This window comes from Mustela putorius, unplaced genomic scaffold (genome assembly GCF_011764305.1).
Source record: "Mustela putorius furo isolate JIRA1106 unplaced genomic scaffold, ASM1176430v1.1 tig00003932_pilon_pilon_pilon:0A:0A, whole genome shotgun sequence".
In the NCBI taxonomy this organism is placed as follows: domain Eukaryota; kingdom Metazoa; phylum Chordata; class Mammalia; order Carnivora; family Mustelidae; genus Mustela; species Mustela putorius.
This window is the reverse complement of record NW_025422077.1, coordinates 2,422,315-2,442,960: the sequence shown is the minus strand read 5'-3', so window position 1 is coordinate 2,442,960 and position 20,646 is coordinate 2,422,315. Positions and strand designations below refer to the sequence as shown.

The 20,646-nt window shown below is 34.2% G+C and overlaps 1 long non-coding RNA gene across 1 annotated transcript in view; it reads left to right on the top strand.

Annotated features, from left to right (window-relative positions):
* Positions 1-20,646, top strand: part of LOC123388977 — a 76,924-nt gene that overhangs the window by 37,135 nt on the left and 19,143 nt on the right. The window contains exon 6 of the long non-coding RNA XR_006603498.1: positions 6,418-6,509. This is a non-coding gene — a long non-coding RNA (uncharacterized LOC123388977). The remainder of the gene's footprint in view (positions 1-6,417; positions 6,510-20,646) is intronic.

Here is a 20,646-nt window from a genome sequence, read left to right as displayed (position 1 = left end):
TCACAAGCTCTATCCAATAAGTAATTTATTGTTTAATGTTACTTTCACTAGACATGCCAACTCCATGGAATACTAATGTTTTTTGTACAAACATGGGTCTCTCTTTTTTCTTGTGCCAATATGATATTATTTTACCAAGAGTTGGAAAATTCCTTAGACTTTGATAAAGTATTTAAATAACTTTATTTTTAAATATAGCTGTTTCATAATACAGCTTTTCAAATATCTCAGCAAATATCTCAGCAGTAGAGTTTCAGATAAAAAAAAAACCTTTATAAATTTTACCTCAAAAGTTAAAATTATAAATAAGTGAATTTAAGTGAAAGGACTATCATAATCAAATACAATGCTTTAAAAAATTACCCATTAATCTCTTAAAAGATATGTGTTATGTTTCATTGTTGACTTATTTCGGCTTTGATACTTGTTCATCTTTTTTTTTTTTTCCTCAAGATTGTATTTATTTATTTGACAGACAGAGATCACAAGCAGGCAGAGAGGCAGGCGGAAGGAGAGGGGGAAGCAGGCTCCCCACTGAGCAGAGAGCCCGATGTGGGACTCCATGTGGGGCTGGATCACAGAACCCTGGGACCATGACCTGAGCTGAAGGCAGAGGCTTAACCCACTCAACCACCCAGGCACCCCTTGTTCATCTTATTTTTAAGGAGGATGTTTGTGCCTGAATAATGCCAGCTTCCTTTCTCATGATGTACATGAGCTTATTCAGTGCTCCCACCATTTTCTAGACTGTGATTCCTTCATATCCAAACATCTGTTTAACCTAATCCAGTGTCGGGAACATAGAAGAAAGTTAACACTAAATAAACATTTTAAGCTAAATATCCTCAATCAATCTGAAACTACCCGCATTTCTTTCTTTTGCAGTGACAGTCAATGAACTACCATAACTTCCAGAATAAATGCCCCAGAGGATCTTTTAAAGGATATGAGTTCCCTTACAATCCCTCAGGACAGGATGTTATCTGAAATGTATTCCTGACTTGGATAAGAAATGGTATACATAGATAGTGTCTACAGGGATATAGAACAAGATAAAGTAACCCTATGGTTCTCAAAGCCCCTCTTTGGCAGTAAAATAAGATAGGATGTTTTATCTCCCCTAGTTAAGGACTTAAAGCTTTAGAAAGAGGCAGGTAGTGTGATAAATGTTTTGTAATCATCCGCGTATACTGTTTTGTTTTGTTTTTAACCAAATGACACTCAGCTGTTCTAACTCCAGTTTACATCAGAGCTACAATGGTTTGAAAATCATTTCATTCTATGGCAGATACCAAGCGCAGTTAGTACAGATTTTTTTTTCCTGCTTCAAAGTAGAATCCATTTAGGGAAAAAATGTTGTTTTTGTTTTTGTTTTCTATTTATTTTTAATTTCTTTTTTCAACTTTACCTTATTGTTAGAAAGCAGTGCCAAAACCGCTTTTTAGAAAGGTCACTTAACCTTATACTATTGCTTATTTTGTGAGGATTAAAAATTGCTACTTACTAATATAGAATGTTCCATTACTTTTTCATAAAAACTGTGTAACCATGCAATTAATATCAGATATTTAGCTGATCATTACTGTATGCTTACTATTATTAATTATAAAATAACTATATGTTATTTCTTTTCCTTCATTTGATCTACAAATAATCGAGAATATCGGGCTAATTTTTCCATCTAAGTTCATGTTCCTACCAATTTATCCTTGTATCTCTAGCATACTATTTTGAAGCTAAATTACTAGGTGGTAAAAGTTCAAGACTATTGTGGCTTAATTTGTCTTAATTTCCTCTTGCAATTTTATCAGCTTTCTTTTGTTTGGTGTTTGCCTTCTTAGTCTTAGTCCTAAATCCTGACAACTCATTCAAATCAACCATGAATTTTAAGTAAGAAAAATACAGAAGCCTAAGTTATACCTCAGGCCAAGGCCAATTAAGTTACCATCTCTGGGAAAGGGGCCAGAGATTACCTTTTTTTTTCTAGAGTCCACAGATAAATCTAATATTCAGTCTTGTGATAATCACTGTTTCATATATGCTTGGTCTTCTTGTGGCACATGAAGCTTAATTGTGTTTTATATAAGAAGAATATAATTGTTTATCAGGACTTACTAAAATATATCTTCTATTTTACTGGGGAGACCAATTCTCTAAGTTTGGACTTACTAATTATATCTTGGTTTTAAAAAATTCCTTTTTTATGAGTTCCTATTTTTTTTCACTTTTCTTTCAATTCTCTCATTTGTTTTAGAAGATTCTATTTATTCATTGGAGAGAAAGCAAGAGAGTGCAATCAAGGGGAGCAGTGGGCAGAGGGAGAGGGAGAAGCAGAGCAGACTCCCTGCTGAGCAGGGAGCCCAGTGCAGGGCTGGATCCCAGGACCCTGGGATCATGACCGAAGCCCAAGGCAGACTCTTAATCAATTCAGCTACCCAGGCATCCCTATTTCATATTTTTTAGAGCAAAAAGATATTCTAAAAATGAGTAGGCCTGATAATCACTTGGTGATCTTGTTAGGTTCATTTCATCAGACCCCATTGTCAGGGAGTTGGCTTCAATAGCTCTGGATCAGACCTGTAACTTCTCAACAAATCACAGTAATTCTGCACCGATGGGAAGGGATCCTCCTCTCACTGCATTTAATCAGAACTCAAAACTGCTGACAGTCCTGAAGTGGACATCCCGACAGGAAGGGGCTGCTGGCCGCCAGGCCAGCCCTGTCCCCCACGCCAGCCCTGTCCCCCTTGGGCTTTCATCTGTTTTCCCTGAGTTACTGGTGTCAGAGGAAGACGGCTCTTGTGAGCACACTGTATCCAGGTGTTTCTCTTAGAAAAGATGAAGGCATCTGCGACAATCAAGACACTCTATCAAACGTTTAAAAGGACAGTAAGACTATGCATGCAGACTATGTCAAAACCGAAACAGCAGCTAGGCAGCTAGGTAGGATTTCTGGCACAGTGACCTTCATGGGATATGAGGGAAAAATACATATGAGGAATAGAGTCTTCCAGAGTAAACCCTCTGCCAACAACACCTCCTTCCCATATCTTACTAGTTTTAACAAGACTCTCTGTTCATAGTGCATATAATTCTAGGATTATGTGTTCAGCAATTTCTAGTCAAAATGGTATTTCCTTGTGTCTTATAGAACTAAAAATGCTCCTATTTTCACCCAAATACATATGCAGTCTTCAGTTACTATGTCACAAAAGAGGAAATAAGTTACCTTCACCTTTTCTCTACTCTTTATGTTAAAGGCTCTCAATGGTTACATAGAAACATATAGCTCCGTTCTACCATTAAGAATTTGATTATATTATTAATGAAAATAGGTATATTACAGATACTCTTCTCTTTCATTAATTCATATATTTATAATTCTGAGATACTTGTGTCTGCACTTTTTAACCAAAATCTGATTTTTTTTTCAAATTAAAAATGCTTTTGAAATAATAATGGAAGAATAACTTTGTAGATTAGGTGAAGTATTTACACTGGTTGTTAATTTTCAAAAGAAAATTTTATTAAATAGAGTCCTTGATGAAAGTGCATGCCAGAGGGATATTGATTTTTATCTACTAATTATGTCCAGTACACGCAGATAGTACTTAAGAATGTTTCTCTTTATTCTTTGAAATGTGTGTGTGTGTATGTGTAATGTTTTACAGATATTGCTGAAAAAAATTGCTATCTAAAATAGAACTGTGCTATCTCAAGGGATGGGAAAAATATATTTTGTCACAGCTAATATTGAAATTAATCTCTGTTGTGATTCTTAATTTGAAGGATTTGTAGGGGTCAGTGCTACTATTATCATGTAAAAGCATTCTTTTTTACCTTTCTTTTGAGAAATAGGTTAGAAAAATTAGAGTGTCCTTAATTTGATTTTGAAAAATTATTTTTAAAACTAATTAAGATAAAATGTCTGAAAAATCAGAAAACCCAATAAATGAATCCCTTCATTTTTCATGCCAAATTACCCTTTGCTATGATAATATAGGATTTTTTTTTCATGGAAACAGTGCTTATAATTATGCATTTGAAAGAGACTTACTATTGGTACAGGGTGGTCATGATCCATGTTCTATAAAACATGTTTATTACTGGATTGAATTTTGTGGTTGGCGTAAAGATAAAATATGCAAAAAAATAAAGTGAAGAAAATATGTTGAATTGAATGAGTGAAGAAAATTTGTTGCATTGAACGAGTGAAGAGAGATGGGCTTAATCTAACAATATCAAATTTAACAGAAATGGAGTCAAATTATCCATCTTGTATTCAAAGAAGACAAAATGAACTGAGAAAGTTGGAAGAGAGATGACATAACTTAGCACAAAATCAGAAACAATTATAAAATAAATGCATACTAATTTCAAAATATTTAAAAGTATGACATACTACTAGAAAGACCATTTTTAATTTAAATTGTACTCATAGGGATAGATTCAAGTCAAGAATAAGATGATGGTCCTCAGGGTGATAATGGAATATGAGATATAATTCAAAACTAATGCCCACATTAGGATGGCCTCCTGAAATCTGCAGGTCCTCTGGGGTAATACCTAATTGAGGTTAAGAGATGCCACTCCACTTGAGCAAGTTTAACACATGAAATCTAGGCTCATTACGTCACCCATTTAGTTTTTCATGTGCCCTATATACTTCGGACAAGCTAATAAAGTGAAAATTCTATTTTCTGACTGAGGACATCTACCATAAAGTTCTCTGTAGTATGGCTTTGCTGTTTCCCTTCTCCTCATCTTTACTCAGAGACTTAGAAGCAAAATCAGTGAAACACTGTATCACACCTCCCACTTGCAAATTGTTTTAAATGAGACCGTCGGGCAGACTGTTCAGTGACCATCCTCCTAATTATGGCAGCTGGAATGGGGGAAAAGAGAGGTGGTTGTAATCGGCGCTCAGTCTTAGGGCCGGTCCTTCTTCTTCTTCTTCTTTTTTTTTTTGTCATTTTTTTTTTTTTTAATTTCCCAAAGAAATTTGAATGCTTTCAGGGTCAACTGCTTCTTCCTAAAATTTGACCATTATTACATTTATGATTTTATACCAGATTTTGAGATCTTGGCTTTCAGGTTTCTCACCTGAAGAATTCATCGCCGTGTGCATCCATGTATAAAATCTGCAATTCCAGCGCTCTCCCTCATGCCACTTGAGACGTAGTGACCCCATGTACTTGTCTTTTCTTTTTCCTCTCCTCCGTCCTGCTGAGATTTAAATGACTAGAAGCAGAGCACAGAAGTTTCACTCCCTTGTGGCTTTTGTGAATAGCAGCAACACTCTTCTGCCTTCCACCAGCCCCATGCTGACATTTCTCAGCCAGGCGTTCAGCCCTCGGTGTCCACACCTTCAGAATGTTTCCAGGCGACAGTGTGCTCCGTTCCACTGTATCCTCATTCTGTGTCATGCAGAACAGCCCTTCAGTCAGGAACTACAGCTTCGTACCCACCATCTGCAGTATCTACAGACCCACTAAAAATTTGTCATCACTGGTTGCTTCATGAGATACCAAAAAGATAGTGAAGACCCTGGGCTCACACTACCCATCCTTTTAACAAAATGCACAAATTGTACCATTGCTAAAATTGTAAAAGTTGTTTATGCCCTTCTGGTGTGAGGCCATCAGTTCCCTCTACTCAGGCTACTTGCCCGCGGAAGACAGAATCCTACAGGGTGGCCTCGGGCACTGACTGACTCTTCACAGGAGAGCTCTGAGTTCTATCTCTGCGTCTGACACAGGCTTGTCTATCCTATCCCAAACCTTGGCTTTCTCCTTTCCTTTCCTCTGAAGGAAATAGGTTTCTTTTCCTGCTTTTTCTCAAAGTACCTCCTGCTAGCTCTCCCTGTGCCTCTGCCTCCCTTACTTCTATCAGCATCTTGTAACGGTGCAGGCTTCCCCGTGCTAACTGCTATGCGGATCACATACGCAGTGGCAACGCACAGACCATTCTGCATTCCCCTTTCTCAGTTACACTTTGTCTGCCACATTTGAAACCCAAAATATAACTTGCTTATGTTGCTTATGATTTGTCTCCCCCAAATGGGGACATAATCTCTAAAAGGACAGAAAATATTGTTGTATTTTGTGTTGTTCAGTGCTGATTCCCCATTATTTAGAAAACAGTCGGACACATCCTAGAGTTCAACTATTAGTTGGTCATAAAACAAAGTATTGGCCCCATGACACCAACCTTAGTTTCGTCTCTGCACACATAAACCACAATATTTTTCTTCTTCTTCAGCAAACTATGGTAAATATTATAGGACAAAATTGATATGGGTTCAAAGGCTTAATAGAATGATGGTTCATTCCTGATGGCACTATTATTATTATTGTGGCATTTATATTATCTCTAAATTGTTAATTATTTTATTATTGTTTTGTTATTGAAAATAAGGTATGCATCCCAGTGTTACTCATGAAAAGATTGGAAGTTCAATAGTCAAGACCATCAGTGGGACTAGCTGGCCAGAATACACTTTACACCAGGTAACAGCTCTAACTTACTACTGAATTTTGCTATTACAGGGTTATATATCTCCATAGTTTATGAATGTCTCTATCACTGAACCAGCAATGGGGTAGATTACTGCCTACTACAATAAACCACAGGAAAATTATAGGCTATCCACATGCTCTGTGCATTAGCTATAATAAGAAACATGGTAAATACAGAGCAATATAACATGAACACGGAACTGATAATGCTAAATAGCCTATTAGCAAATATATTAACATACTTTTAAAGTAGGGGCACCTGGGTAGCTCAGTCAGTGAAACATCTGACTCTTGATTTTGGCTCAGGTCATGATCTGAGGGTCATGAGACTGAGCCCCAGGTTGAGCAGGGAGACTGCTTGAGATTTTCTCTCATCTCCCTCTGTCCCATTCCCCCCACCCCAGCTGGTGTGTGAACACGTGAACTTGCTTTCTCTCCAAAAACAAATAAATAAAATATTTTTTAAGAATACATTTTAAGTAATGGTAATAACAGTTGGGTAAATTTTATTCCTAGAATATTAGATAGTGTAAGGCTGATAACATAAACAACAGTCATAAATAAATAATTTTGCAATCTCAGTAGGTATCAGAAAACTGAATAAAACAATTACCTTACTTATACCCAAAACACCTTAAATCCAGTCTGAAACTAAAATGAGGCAAAAATGTTACATATTTTCCAGTGGAGTTAACATATTAATATTGCAGGATGGGAAAACTATTTATTCTACGTGTTCTACCTTTTCCAAAGCTAAGTATAAATAATTGGTAATCACTATGAAAAATAATTGCTTTGTAATATTTTTTAAATGACAAATTAATTTAATGATCAATCTGAATATATCACCAAGTAAAAATATATACATAATTTCTCAAATAAAGAATAGGAAAATTTAAGGGTGCTTGGGTGGCTCAGTTGTTAAGTATCCACCTTTGGCTCAGGTCATGATCCCAGGGTCCTGGGATTGAGCCCTGCATCAGGCTCCCTGCTCCATGAGGAGCCTGCTTCTCTCTCTTCCACTCACCCTGCTTGCGTTCCCTCTCCTGCTACATCTCTCTCTCTCTCTGTCAAATAAATAAATAAATAATGAAATTTTTTTTAAAAGAATAAGAAAATTTAATTTTATGTGCTGTTCTTAAGGAAAATTAAAAACTAAATGAATGAAAATAAATCATACCAATGCAAATACACATAATCTTTTCAGTAAAATAAATACAGTTATACACAGACCCTTGTATATGATAATTGAAAATGTAATAGTTGTCATATAAAAGTAAGTAGGACAAAGCAGGCCAATTTGTACATTATCAGGTAACTGAAAACTTACCAATTTAAATTTCCCCTTCAAGACACACACTATACACAAGTTGTAAATGGTTTAAGTCTCAAAAATTAAATATTAAATGTACATGTAAATAATTATTATACACTTTGAAGTATTAAATCAACAAAAGACATAGTAATCTACTTCTGGGTATGCTTATAGTACTTTTATTATAACAGTCTTCCTGAAAGAAAAACAAAAAAATTTGGATTGTATATTAAAAACAAGCAAACAAACAAAAATGTTTTTAGAGATTTAAATATCAACACTAAATTGTAAATGATGCTAGAAAAATGGGCGGGCAACTTTTACACAGTCTATGTTGATATTTCTCTCGAGACATTTAATGATTTACTACAAGGGGAAAATCAAGAATCCAAACAAAAATCAATGTTTTTACTGTCTCAAAGAACTAAAAGGCTACAATCAATGAGAAATGAGAGAACAGGGAGAAAAAAATCCTATAAGAGATGCTACCTGACTTCAAGATATATGATACACCTATAATAATCAATATTGATACTGGCAATATCTATCTATTTAGATAAATCAATAGATCAATAGATAGATAGTATCAATGGAAAGAATAAATGGGCCAGAAATAGACCTCCATAAATACAGTCAATTGATCTTTGACCAACTAGCAAAGGCACTACAAAAATGAACACAGATAGACTTCTCTACAAATGGAATGATAGCACATCCACATGCAAAAGAATGAACATAAACAAAGACCTTAAACCCTTCACAAAAATGGGCCATAGACCTAAGTATAATGTGAAAAACTGAACTTCTTTTTTTGAGAGACAGAGAAAGAAAGAGAAAGTGTGTGTGTGTGTGTGTGTGTGTGTGTGTGTGTAGTGGAGGAGGGGCAAAGGGAAACTATCTTTTTTTAAAATTTCTATTATCCTTTTATTTTTTTCATTCCTTTCTTTTTTTATTCCTTTTTTAAAACTTTTTTATAAACATATATACACAATGGAATACTATGCAGTCATCAAAAGAAATGAAATCTTGCTATTTGCGACAACATGAATGGAACTAGAGCGTATCATGTTTAGCGAAATAAGTCAAGCAGAGAAAGACAACTATCGTATGATCTCCCTGATATGAGGAAGTGGTGATGCAACATGGGGGCTTAAGTGGGTAGGAGAAGAATCAAGGGAGACTATCTTAAGCGGACTCCATGCTCACTGCAGAGACCGGGGTGGGGTTGATGTCATGATTCTGAGATTGTGACCTGAGCTGAAATCAAGACTCAGATACTTAACCAAATGAGCCACCCTGGTGCCCCCAAAACTAAACAACTCCTGCAAGATAAAATAAGAGAAGCCTTTCCAGATGGTGATGCCTCTTTAAAGATGACAGCAAACAAATGATTCTAGAAAGAAACAATACATTGGCCTTCACCGAAATTAAAAATATCTGCTCTGCCAAAGACAATATCAAGAGAATCAGAAGACAAGCCATAGACAGGAGAAAATATTTGGAAAAGACACATCTGACAATGGACTGTTTTCCAAAATATACAAATAACTCCCATAACCCAATGATGAGGAAACAAAAAACTATTAAACTATTGGCTAAAGACCTTTATAGACACCTCACCAGAGGAGATATACAGATGGCAAATAATCATATACAAAGATACTCCACATCATGTTTTGCTGGGAAAATACATGTTAAACAAAAATGAAATATCACATAAACCTATTAGAGTGGCCAAATTCTGGAAGAGTGACAAAACCAAATACTGGTGAAGATGTGGAACATCAGGAACTTTTATTCATTGCTGGTGGGAATGCAAAATGGTGTAGACAGTTTGGAAGACCGGTGGTTTCTTAGAAAACTAAATATGTTGTTATCCTGTGATCTAGTATTCATGCTCCTTGATATTTATCAAAAGTAGCTGAAAACTTATGTTCACACAAAACCTACAAACAGTTGTTTATAGTGTCTTTTCTCATAGTTGCCCAAACTTGGTAGCAACAAGATTCTCTTCAGTAAGTAAATGGATAAACAAACTGTGGTACATCCAGGCAATGGATTATTATTTAGCTACTTTAGCTCTCAAGCCATGAAAAGTCATGAGAAGTTAACATACTATATGATATCAATTATACAACATTCTAAAAAATATAATATTTTGATTTGTTCTTGTTGAGAAAGATTGAAACCAAGCATTAAATTAACTTCATGAATAATTGGATAAAGTGACATTGATTTCCTCAAACTGGCTGCCTAAAGATATATGTCTAGATAAGCATAATTTTATCCAAAATCTCTTTACTATTTTTGTACTTAATACCCAGCATCAAAACAAGATTACTAGACTTGCCGGAGATAAGATCATATAATAGAAAGTCAGTAGAACAAATGTAAGTAAAGGGTACTATAAATAGACACAAGAAGGGTGTGTATATTGCAGTTGCCAGACATGGATGTTAAAATTACTGAGTAATATGTTCAAAACTGTGGATGAAAGATGAAGAAATTTCATGCAGAAATGAAATCTCAATAAATCACTCGATAACCAACTAGATTTTTATAAAATCAGAAACATCATGATATGTAAGGTGAATCTGATAAAAACACATGAAAGGCAAGCTGTCTAATGTTAAAGTCCATAAATTGTGAACAGATAAAGAGGTGAAATAATATTAGATATTGTTAATTAATACACACCAATTGTGCTCACCAAAAGAATAGATGTAAGCTAGATAGGAAGCAAACAAGAGGCAAATCATTAAAATGAGGTAAGTTTTTGTAAGATTTTAATTATTTACTTGACAGAGAGAGTACGAGCAGGGAAAGCAGCAAGGAGATGGAAAAGCAGGTTCCTGCTGAGCAGAGAGCCTAACATGGGGCTCAATCCCAGGACCCTGGGATCATGACCTGAGCCGAAGGCAGCAGCTTAACAGACTGAGCCACCCAGGCACCTTGCAATAAAATGTTTAAATTAATCTAAAGGAAGAGCACCTGGGTGGCTCAGTGGGTTAAGCTTCTGCCTTCAGTTTAGGTCAGGATCCCGGGGTCCTGGGATTGAGCCCCATGTTAGGCTCTCTGCTCAGCAGGGAGCCTGCTTCCCTGCCCCCGCCTGTCCCTCTGCCTACTTGTGATCTCTGTCTGTCAAATAAATAAATAAAATCCTTTTAAAAAATTAATCCAGAAGATGTAAGTAAGGAAGAAAAAGAAAATGTAATTTTATTAATGGGGAATGGTGCCAAATATAGTATTATATAATAAAATGTAATATGTTATATATACTATTATATTATAATTACACATAGTTATATATGTTGTGATATACTATGTACATATAATTATATATTAACATATATAATATGTAGTTATAATATAATAATAATATAATATATTGTTAGATTTGGGTCTATAAATAACAGTGATGATATTAAAAGTACATGGACTAACTTGTCCAGTTATGTTATAAAAAATATAACAAAATCTTGTTAACATGAGAAACATCTCAAACATAAAGATCTAGAATGAGAGGGAAAATATTTACCAGATAAGGTTTAATTTTTACAAAATCTTTATATAGCTTTAGGCATGTCAGATAATATAACTTGGAAGGCAAAATTATTACATGGGATAAAGTTTTCACTATAAAATTCAAGATATTCTACTTACCAGGATAACATAAAATTCTAAAATTTGTATAAAACACAAAATTAGTAATAAGCTTGGACTGACACAACAAGGGAAATTAGCTTCAAGCTTGCATTTTTGAGGAACTTCTCTGGCCTTTCTCTAGCAATATCCTTTTTCCCAATTCGGAAAAAAAAAAATCCACGGAGCAAAAAGTAAGTTTTGCTTTTTTAAAACCTCATAAAATTGAATATTACTGGTATTATATTGAGACAAACAACGTGCATTTTTTAAAAAAAAGAATATATGTGATAAAATGGTAAAGCAAAGCAAAGCAATGAATCTCAAAATTGAGGATTGGCGTTACTCTGGCGTGGAGGAGAGAACGTGATCATGGCATACAGTGATCCTCAGATTGTCTTTTAAAGGGTGTGCTGTTTCTTAAGTTTGTCAGTGCCTACATGACTATTCATTTTACCTCATTCTTTAAACTGCCTATGTCTTTGATACCATCTTTCATGTGTATGATATATTCCACAATAAGACATTATTAGAGAAAAAAAGAAATTTGGAGATATATAGATAATGAAGAAAAAAAACAGAATGAACAAAAACTGAAAATAATGAGTTCACAAAAAATGGTCTGAATTAAGTAAAACACATTGCAATTCTGAGTAAGTAAAATATAAGGTAATTTTCAGATAAGCAGCAAGAAAACTAAGGTTGGATTGGTCTTATGTTATTAGGGTTTCTTGAATTTAGGAGCGAAATCAGGAGTTCTCCATGTATACGTTCTTAGGTTCTAAAAAAATATGTAGGTGCTTAATTTGTTTCATTTGCCCAGGGGTAATACTTATTAGATACTTTGCCAGATTTTTAATGATATCACTATCTGTGCCAGTAGTGTTTTATACCAGCTGTACTGGACTAATTATCTGGTTTCCTTAAATGTCTATTTTTGAAATAATTATGGCTTTTGAACACATAATAGACACTATGCTTGGGATCCAGAAGAACACTGCCTAAATTGCTTCTTTAAAAACTTGGCAAGTCATTCCCATATACTTATTTTACTAGTCCATTGCCACCCAGACCCCAGTAATCTTGACCTTATCACTTTACATGCAAATTTTATTTTTAGATATGCATATGCGTAGGTTTATTTAAGGCATGATTTGACTAAGTACAGAATATGTTTTACCCTACCACATAGTAATTAAAATATTATCTAATACCTCCCATGATTGGGGGGAAATGTTATATTTCTTTTTTTTTTTTTAGATTTTATTTATTTATTTATTTGGCAGTGAGAGAGATCTCAAGTAGGCAGAGAGGCAGGCAGAAAAAGAGGGGAAAGCAGGCTCCCCGCTGAGCAGAGAGCCCGATGTGGGGCTTGATCCCAGGACCCTGAGATCATGACCGGAGCTGAAGGCAGCGGCTTAACCATCGTAGCCACCCAGGCACCCCAAATGTTACATTTCTAAGGGGAAATTTGAGACAACTCATAATTGCTCTGTGATGGATTATCTTATCTTAACACTGTTAATTACCATAGCTACTTTATTAGTGTGAAATAAATTTGACAAGCTAAATAAGATGGATTATTGATAACATATGTTACTTATACCTGTAGCTGATCAAATTCACACACACAGGCACCTTTCTTCACACACACACACACACACACACACACACACACATGCACGCACACACACAACAGTGATCATAACAGTAGGCAGTTAGACAATTGTGGAAACATAATGACTTCATCGCATTTAAAGCTTTAATATTTTATAATTTTAAGAATACTGAATATGAGAATAACATTATATAAAGAAATTAACACTGTTCTATTTTTGTCCCTTTCTGGACAATTTAATATGATTTATGTATAACTTCAATGCATAATGCACTTTAAAGTATATTGTTTCACATGACCAATTATACACAATATTTTATTTTATTTTTTACACATACTTTAAAATTTTGGCACTCAAAAGGTATTCAAAGTTTTCAAGCTTAATAGCAAGAATCATAAAAATCATTTCATTCATGATCAGATGAAGAAACATTTGAAGCCTGAGGCACCACTCAATTATTTTTTTCTTCATAATTTTCAATACAACTGACAACCACATTCATATCTTTCTCAAAAAAAAAACAAAAAAACTTCTTTTATTCTCATTTAAATTTAAGACTTTGGAAAAAAGGTCAATAATTTTGTCCTACATTTTAACCTTCTATGTTTACTGATATTACTAATGATTTATTTTAAAATGCATAAATATTAAATATATTTTACTACGTGCTACATCAATCAGTTCTTTTTATTACTTTTTATCTGTATATTTTAAGTTCTTCCACCAATATTTTGCTCCATACATAATATATAGTTTTATTTTTATTTTAGTTTTTATTTATTTATTTTTAAAGATTTTTTTTTTTTAATTTGACAGAGATCACAACTAGGCAGAGAGGCAGGCAGAGAGAGAGGAGGAAACAGACTCCCTGCTGAGCAGAGAGCCTGAATCTGAGCTCAATCCCAGGACCCTGGGATCACGACCTGAGCTGAAGGCAGAGGCTTTAACCCACTGAGCCACCCAGGCACCTCCATAATACATATTTTTTAAAATAGCCACGACAAGCTTGAGTAACTTAAATATGAGAAATGACACCAAAGATTTCTATTAGGGGAAATATTGTTGATAAACATTTTATTTACTGGTAAACAGATAAATAATGTGATAATAGAACACATATTAATTTTATTGTAATTTTAATTAATCCACGTGGATGAGCTTTCATCAATAAAATTTAAATTGGATTAGCTAAAAAATATTTAAAAAGGAAATAAATACCTTTGTCAAGTAGAAGCAACACAAAACCGTGATCAGATTTCATGTCGTTTCCACAGCAGAAAAAAAGCCAGAAAATGTGTATTTCAGTCTTGCCACTAATACTTCTCATCTTCAGTTTCTTCAGCTCTAAAATGAGATTAGCTAAATTAGTTGATTTCCAATACCAGAACGAAATGTTAGACGGACCCAGGAGAAAGCTCGCGAAAGCTCTAAAGAAAAAGAAGAAAGAAAGAGAAAGAGAAGAGGGAGAAGAAAAAGAAAGAACAGAAAAATCCAGCTCTAAAGAAAAAGAAAGAAAGAGAGAAAGAAAGAAAGAAAGAAAGAAAGAAAGAAAGAAAGAAAGAAAGAAAGAAAGAAAGAGAAAGAAAGAAAGGTAGGCAGGGAAGGAAAGATTCTTTATTATTCACTAAGCTACATTTTTCTCTATATTCAAATTTTACTGTTCTTGATACAATTGTAGATATTATTTCTAGATAAAATTACAAACAAAAGGACCTCTTGATACATTATGTATTCAATTTGTTGATACAGTAATAATTATAGTAGGTTCAAAAAAATCAACAATGATTGGTAATGTGCTTTAAAAACATTTCAAAAGGATTTGTATTTTTCACATCTCCAGTTCTGTTCATTTGTGCTGTGTAAGTTGCCCAGAAAAGTTTAGATTGAAGCCCATGGTCCCTCTTAAGTACTTTTGATTTATTGTTTCGGAAGACTCTAAGACCCAATGCTTCCCTAGCACTAAACTCAAGACATGATTTATTATTACAGTTATTATTTTTAGGTTTTTAAAAATGTCTTATTTAGGAAGCCTTTGTACATTTGCTATATTTCCATTGGGTTGCTTCCTTTATATTATTTTGAGTTAATGACTATATTATTTTAAATTAATGAATAAAATCATTTATATCTTTTTGGTACATATTTTATCTACCATTAATTATTTGAGAAATTTTTACTAAAAATACTTTAGTATAGAGCCCATGTAAGATATCTTATGAATAACATCAGCATGAGACTTCATGGAACTTTGTAGTTAGAAAGAATGTTTTAGGTCCAAGACACATTTTTTATTTTCTGTAAGAAGCCAAATGGTGAGCATTTCAGGCTTTAAGGGCTTTCAGCTCTGTGTCACCACTACCCAGCTCTGCAACTGCAGCGCAAAAGCATCCACAGTCAGTATTTAAAAAGAAAAGAAAGACAGAGACTGAAAGACAGACAGAAGAAAAGCATGGCTGTGCTCCAGTAGAACTTGTACCTGACATTTGAATTTCATATAATTTTCATATGTCATCAAATGTTATTTTTATTTTGAGCCCTAAAACTGTAAAAAAAAATTTGAGGGCCTCACATCAATTTTGGACCTCACATCAATAGGTTCCAGACCAGAATAGAGCCATGTGATTTAATTTGCCAGGCTCTGATTTAGACTCACACAGAATATGATTAGTAAAGCTTCACCCAGTTGCTCTTAGTCTAAATTAAAGATTGCTTTATGGGTTTATAACACAGCCAGCATGTCTTCATTTAATGGACTGTCCCTACTTTATGTACGACACTAATCATTATAAAATTATTTCTTGAAAAATGTGCTTGCCAGTTTTCCTCTTATTTACTAACTTTTGATTTCTGTGAAGAAAATAAAGACAATTTGGTAAGATATGTTATGACTTTCCTGACACGTAGATCTTTGGATTGTATGTGTATGTGTGGACATGTATTTGTGAACACATGGATTGAACTTTGGTGTTTTTCTCTTATGGTGAGGCTTTTTTTTTTTTTTTCATTTTTTTCTTCTTCTTCTTCCTTTATTTTTTCCAAGCAGGCTGCCTAAAATAGCTCAAGTGCAAAGTATCACCAGAGATGTCACTGAAGGCATTGGTTAGACCAAAGCATAGGTCTTCAAAAGAATCACAATCAGCTATTTAAGGTTACATGTTGTTTTTCATAACTATAATTATGTCAAAACATATTTGATTTATAAAATTAATTTCTATCATGTATGCTATCACATATTTCCTTGGCCTATAAATAATATTGAATAAGTTAGTAAATCATGCTACTTTTGTAGTCTTACACTGAAAATTGTAATGCTCTTACTCTCGGGTGACAATTCACCATGCCATTACTTCATATCTTGTGTCAGCTTTTGTTCCAGATTATTTTCCCAGGATGATTATATAGGAAGTAGCCTTGAAACGGTGTCTCCCATCTGTGACAGAATGCAGATTTATTTCCTGACTAAAATAGCAAAGATAATGTCTCCTTTAGGGGCAATGGTTGGATAGATCCGTGAGCAGCTTTTAAAAAAATGGAGTTTCCTAAATTCGAGTTTTCTCAGCTGTGACACAGAATTACTGTGTGTACAGCATCCACCTAGGCTGCCTCTTCTCTGTGGGACTGTTGGGATGATAGATAACCAATATGAGCACGAAGTGCAAACTGCTAGCTGTGCTGTAATAAAGTTCTCTCTTTCTGACCTAGGCATTTGGTTTCTCCTGCCAGAGCCGGGGAGTTGGAACTAACTTTTTGGTGTTAAAGTAAGGTAGTATCTAAGACATGTCACAGGTCTTGATATGCATATTTTAACCTAATCCAAAATTGGAATAATCTTTAATTGAATACTGACTCTAAATCAAAATATTTGCCAAATAATTAATTTTTAAAAGATTTTATTTATTTATTTGTCAGAGAGAGAGAGAGCACACAAGCAGGGGGAACTCACACAGAGGGAGAAGCAGGCTTCCTGCTGAGGAAGGAGCCCAGTGTAGGGCTCAGTCCCAAGGCCGTGGGATCATGACCTGAGCCAAAGGCAGATGATTAACCAACTGAGCCACCCAGGCATCCTACCAAATGATTAATTTTATTAGTATACCCTGGTGTGTCTTATTCATGGCTAGATGTTTCATTTGGGATGTTATTTCATTTTCAAAATGAATCTCTGTATTTCATTAAATGCTAAACATCTAAATATTTTCATACATAATTATTTCTTGAAAATGAAAATGCTATAAAACCTGATAATATATGTGGGTATAATTCATAAGAAAGTGATGCATTAATGAAAATGTGATATGTATATTTCAGAAGTGTGTTTTTGAAACCCTAACTTCGACTTACTATGTATAAACAATGATTGAGGTGACAGATGTAAACACTGTTTTCTTTTGTGAGGTTGTGTTTTCATATGATGTATTTCTCAGTAAACAAATTGCTTAATATTGCAGAATTGTGAGATAGCTAAAATGTAGACATATATCTGAAAATATACTTAAGGTAGTTAGAACAGAAAAAATTTCTCTTATTTCTTGTAAAATATATAATTTGGGGGGCTATAATTTTGCTACTTTCATAAAACATACTCGTCTATTTAATCATGTATTACTTTCATCATTTATTACTTTCATCACTTTTTAAATTTTTTTTGAGCTGATAATATAATAGGAGTTGATTTTAAGAAGATAATATATCTATCATATATATATGGTTTTGGAGTCTTTTATAATCGTGCAGGCAAGTGTTGATCTTTGTGGAGAAGAACAAGGCTGTTCTTATAATGTTCTATTTCTTGACCTAAGTAGTGGTATGTTTATTACTTGATAATGAACTCATCATAGCATGTGCACTATCAAAGGTATGTGTGATATTAAAATTTAAAAACTATATACAAATCATATATTAAAAGATTTAATCTTTTCCTTTGTCCTCAAGTTCTGGAATGTGATGTCTAAGCCCTCGGAAGGTCATGCTTGATAGGAGTACCTTTGTTTGCCTGGGGGATTGGACCTGCCAGAAATGAACAGTGTGATTTAGGATGGGGGCTTTGAGCCACACCAACAATATAATTTAAGGTGGGCTGTTTAGATCAGTTGGACCAGTCTTAATGGGACATCTTAAAGGGTTAGAAACCGAGATCAATCCTGTGGGCATGCTACTATGTCACTATGATGTAGCCCCAATATTGACTGTGGACATCAGGATTCCCATGAGGTTTCCTGGTTGTCAGTCCTCTGTGTGATGTGTATTGTCACACATCCATGTCAAGAAAGGAATGCTATCCAACCCTAGTAGGGAAGGACATTGGAAGTTTTGTGTTTGAAAATTTTTCTGGACTCTCCCCTATGCACTTCCAACCTCTACTGATTTTAATATGTATCTTTTCAATGTAATAGACCCCAACCACAAATGTGGGAACTATCAGGAAGCTCTGTGAGTTCCTCTAGTGAGTTTTCAAAACAGAGTGGATTTGGGAACCCTCCACACACACTTTCGGTAGTGTCAGACATGAGAGGGATCTTGAGTGGATTGTTCCTTCAAAATTTAGTTATTAATTTCAAAACTATACACAGTAGTTGTAATTTATGAGGAAATGAAGGAGAAATTTCCCACCCAGAGTTCATTCACAAATATTTGCCCAAAAAGATATAATATGTTCCCACATCAATACACATACATATTAATACACATTTAGTTGCTGTTAGTTGCTACAAATTAAGTATAAATATATGTCATAAGTGCTTGATGATCAATAATTGTGTTTCAGTTCAGTTCACATAATGTACTTTATATCTTAAGTTTAAGTTTTCTGTGACTTACTTTGTATTATCACTGACCTATCCCCTCATGCTGATAACCTAGTTATCATCTAATAACCTAGTTATTCATCTAATGAACATATAGTATTCATATAGTATTCATTTAAATATTATATTATATATTTATTTTTCTTTCATTTAAAAGAACAGGCCTGAAAAAGATATGTTAATTAATGAATGTTGTTATTTCCGACAAATATATTTTCTGCCACTTTTTTCACAATACATCAAATCTTGTACTAGAACAAAGAATATCCAAACTAATTCATCTCATGACCAGCAAATAATAAATTTTTAAAAAAATTGTGTAATTGAAAGAGGGAGAGAATGACCAGGGGGAGGGACAATGGGAAAGGGAAGGATATTTTAGTTTAGTTTAGTTTAGTTTAGTTTAGTTTTTTCAGTATTCCAAGATTCATTGCTTATGAACCACACCCAATGCTCTGTGCAGTACGTGCCTTCCTTAATACCCATGACCAGGCTCACCCCATCCCCTCACCCATCCCCTCAACCCCCTCCCTTCCAAAACCCTCAGTTTGTTTCTTGGAGTCCACAGTCTCTCTTGCTTCATCTCCCCCTCTGATTTACCCCAATTCACTTTTCCTTTCCTTTTCCTAATGTCCTCCACATTATTCCTTATGCTCCACAAGTAAATGAAACCATATGATAATTTACTTTCTCTGCTTAACTTATTTCACTCAGCATAATCTCCTCCAGTCCCATCTCTGTTGATGCAAAGGTTGGGTAATATCCTTTCTGATGGAGGCATAATATCAGAAAGGATAGAATCTTAAACAGAGTCCACTCTGATCATGGAGCCACAAGGCAAGGCTCAGTCTCACAACCTGACCAGAGCAGAAATGACCTGAGCAGAAATCAAGAGTTGGTGGCTCAACACTCTGAGCCACCCAGACACTCCTACCCTGTCTTCTTTAATCAATGCTTACAACCTTGAATTTTAAATATGTAACAAAAAAAAAAAGAAGGAAGAAAGTGTAACATTTTGAATTTGGCAACCTAAACATTACACAATTCACTGATTGTACAACTACCTCATTAAGTCACTTCTATTGTTTTAATATGCCAGTACATAGAACATGTATCAACTCTTTGAAGTGTGACCACTCATTTGGGGCATATGAACTGAACAAGTAGATAAGCACTTATGGAAAAGAAAAGGACATATTTCCAGAGAAAACTATCCTTTTTTTTTCTCTTAAAAATAAAATATATTTTTGAGAGCCTTAGAAATATGAGCAGGATCTTATATTTAGTCTATGTCTGCTATTAGAAATGACCACAAATACATACCTAGTAGCTTAAACAACACAAATTGACTGTTGCACAGCAGGAAATGGATAGGAATAAAGAAATTTAGTTTTTTTTTAAAAAATATTACTTGTTAAGATTAAAATTAAACAATAAATTAATAGAACATAGTTAAAAATATACTTAAACATAATTTCATAATATAGGTTTCTATGACCATATTTGATTTTGTCTGTTATTTTCTGACTTAAAAGTCATGAATTATACTTAATAATAATAATACATTTCTTTTTTAAGTTCCTATTTTTTGCAGTGTATTCTGATTCATTCTTTAAATGGTATCCTTGTTATTAATAAGAATTTGAATTATTAAGAATTATGAATATATGCCTCATTTTACATATAAGGGACTTAAGTACTAGAGGAGTTAGATGCCATGCCCAAAGTCACCTAGTTGAAAAGGGACAGAG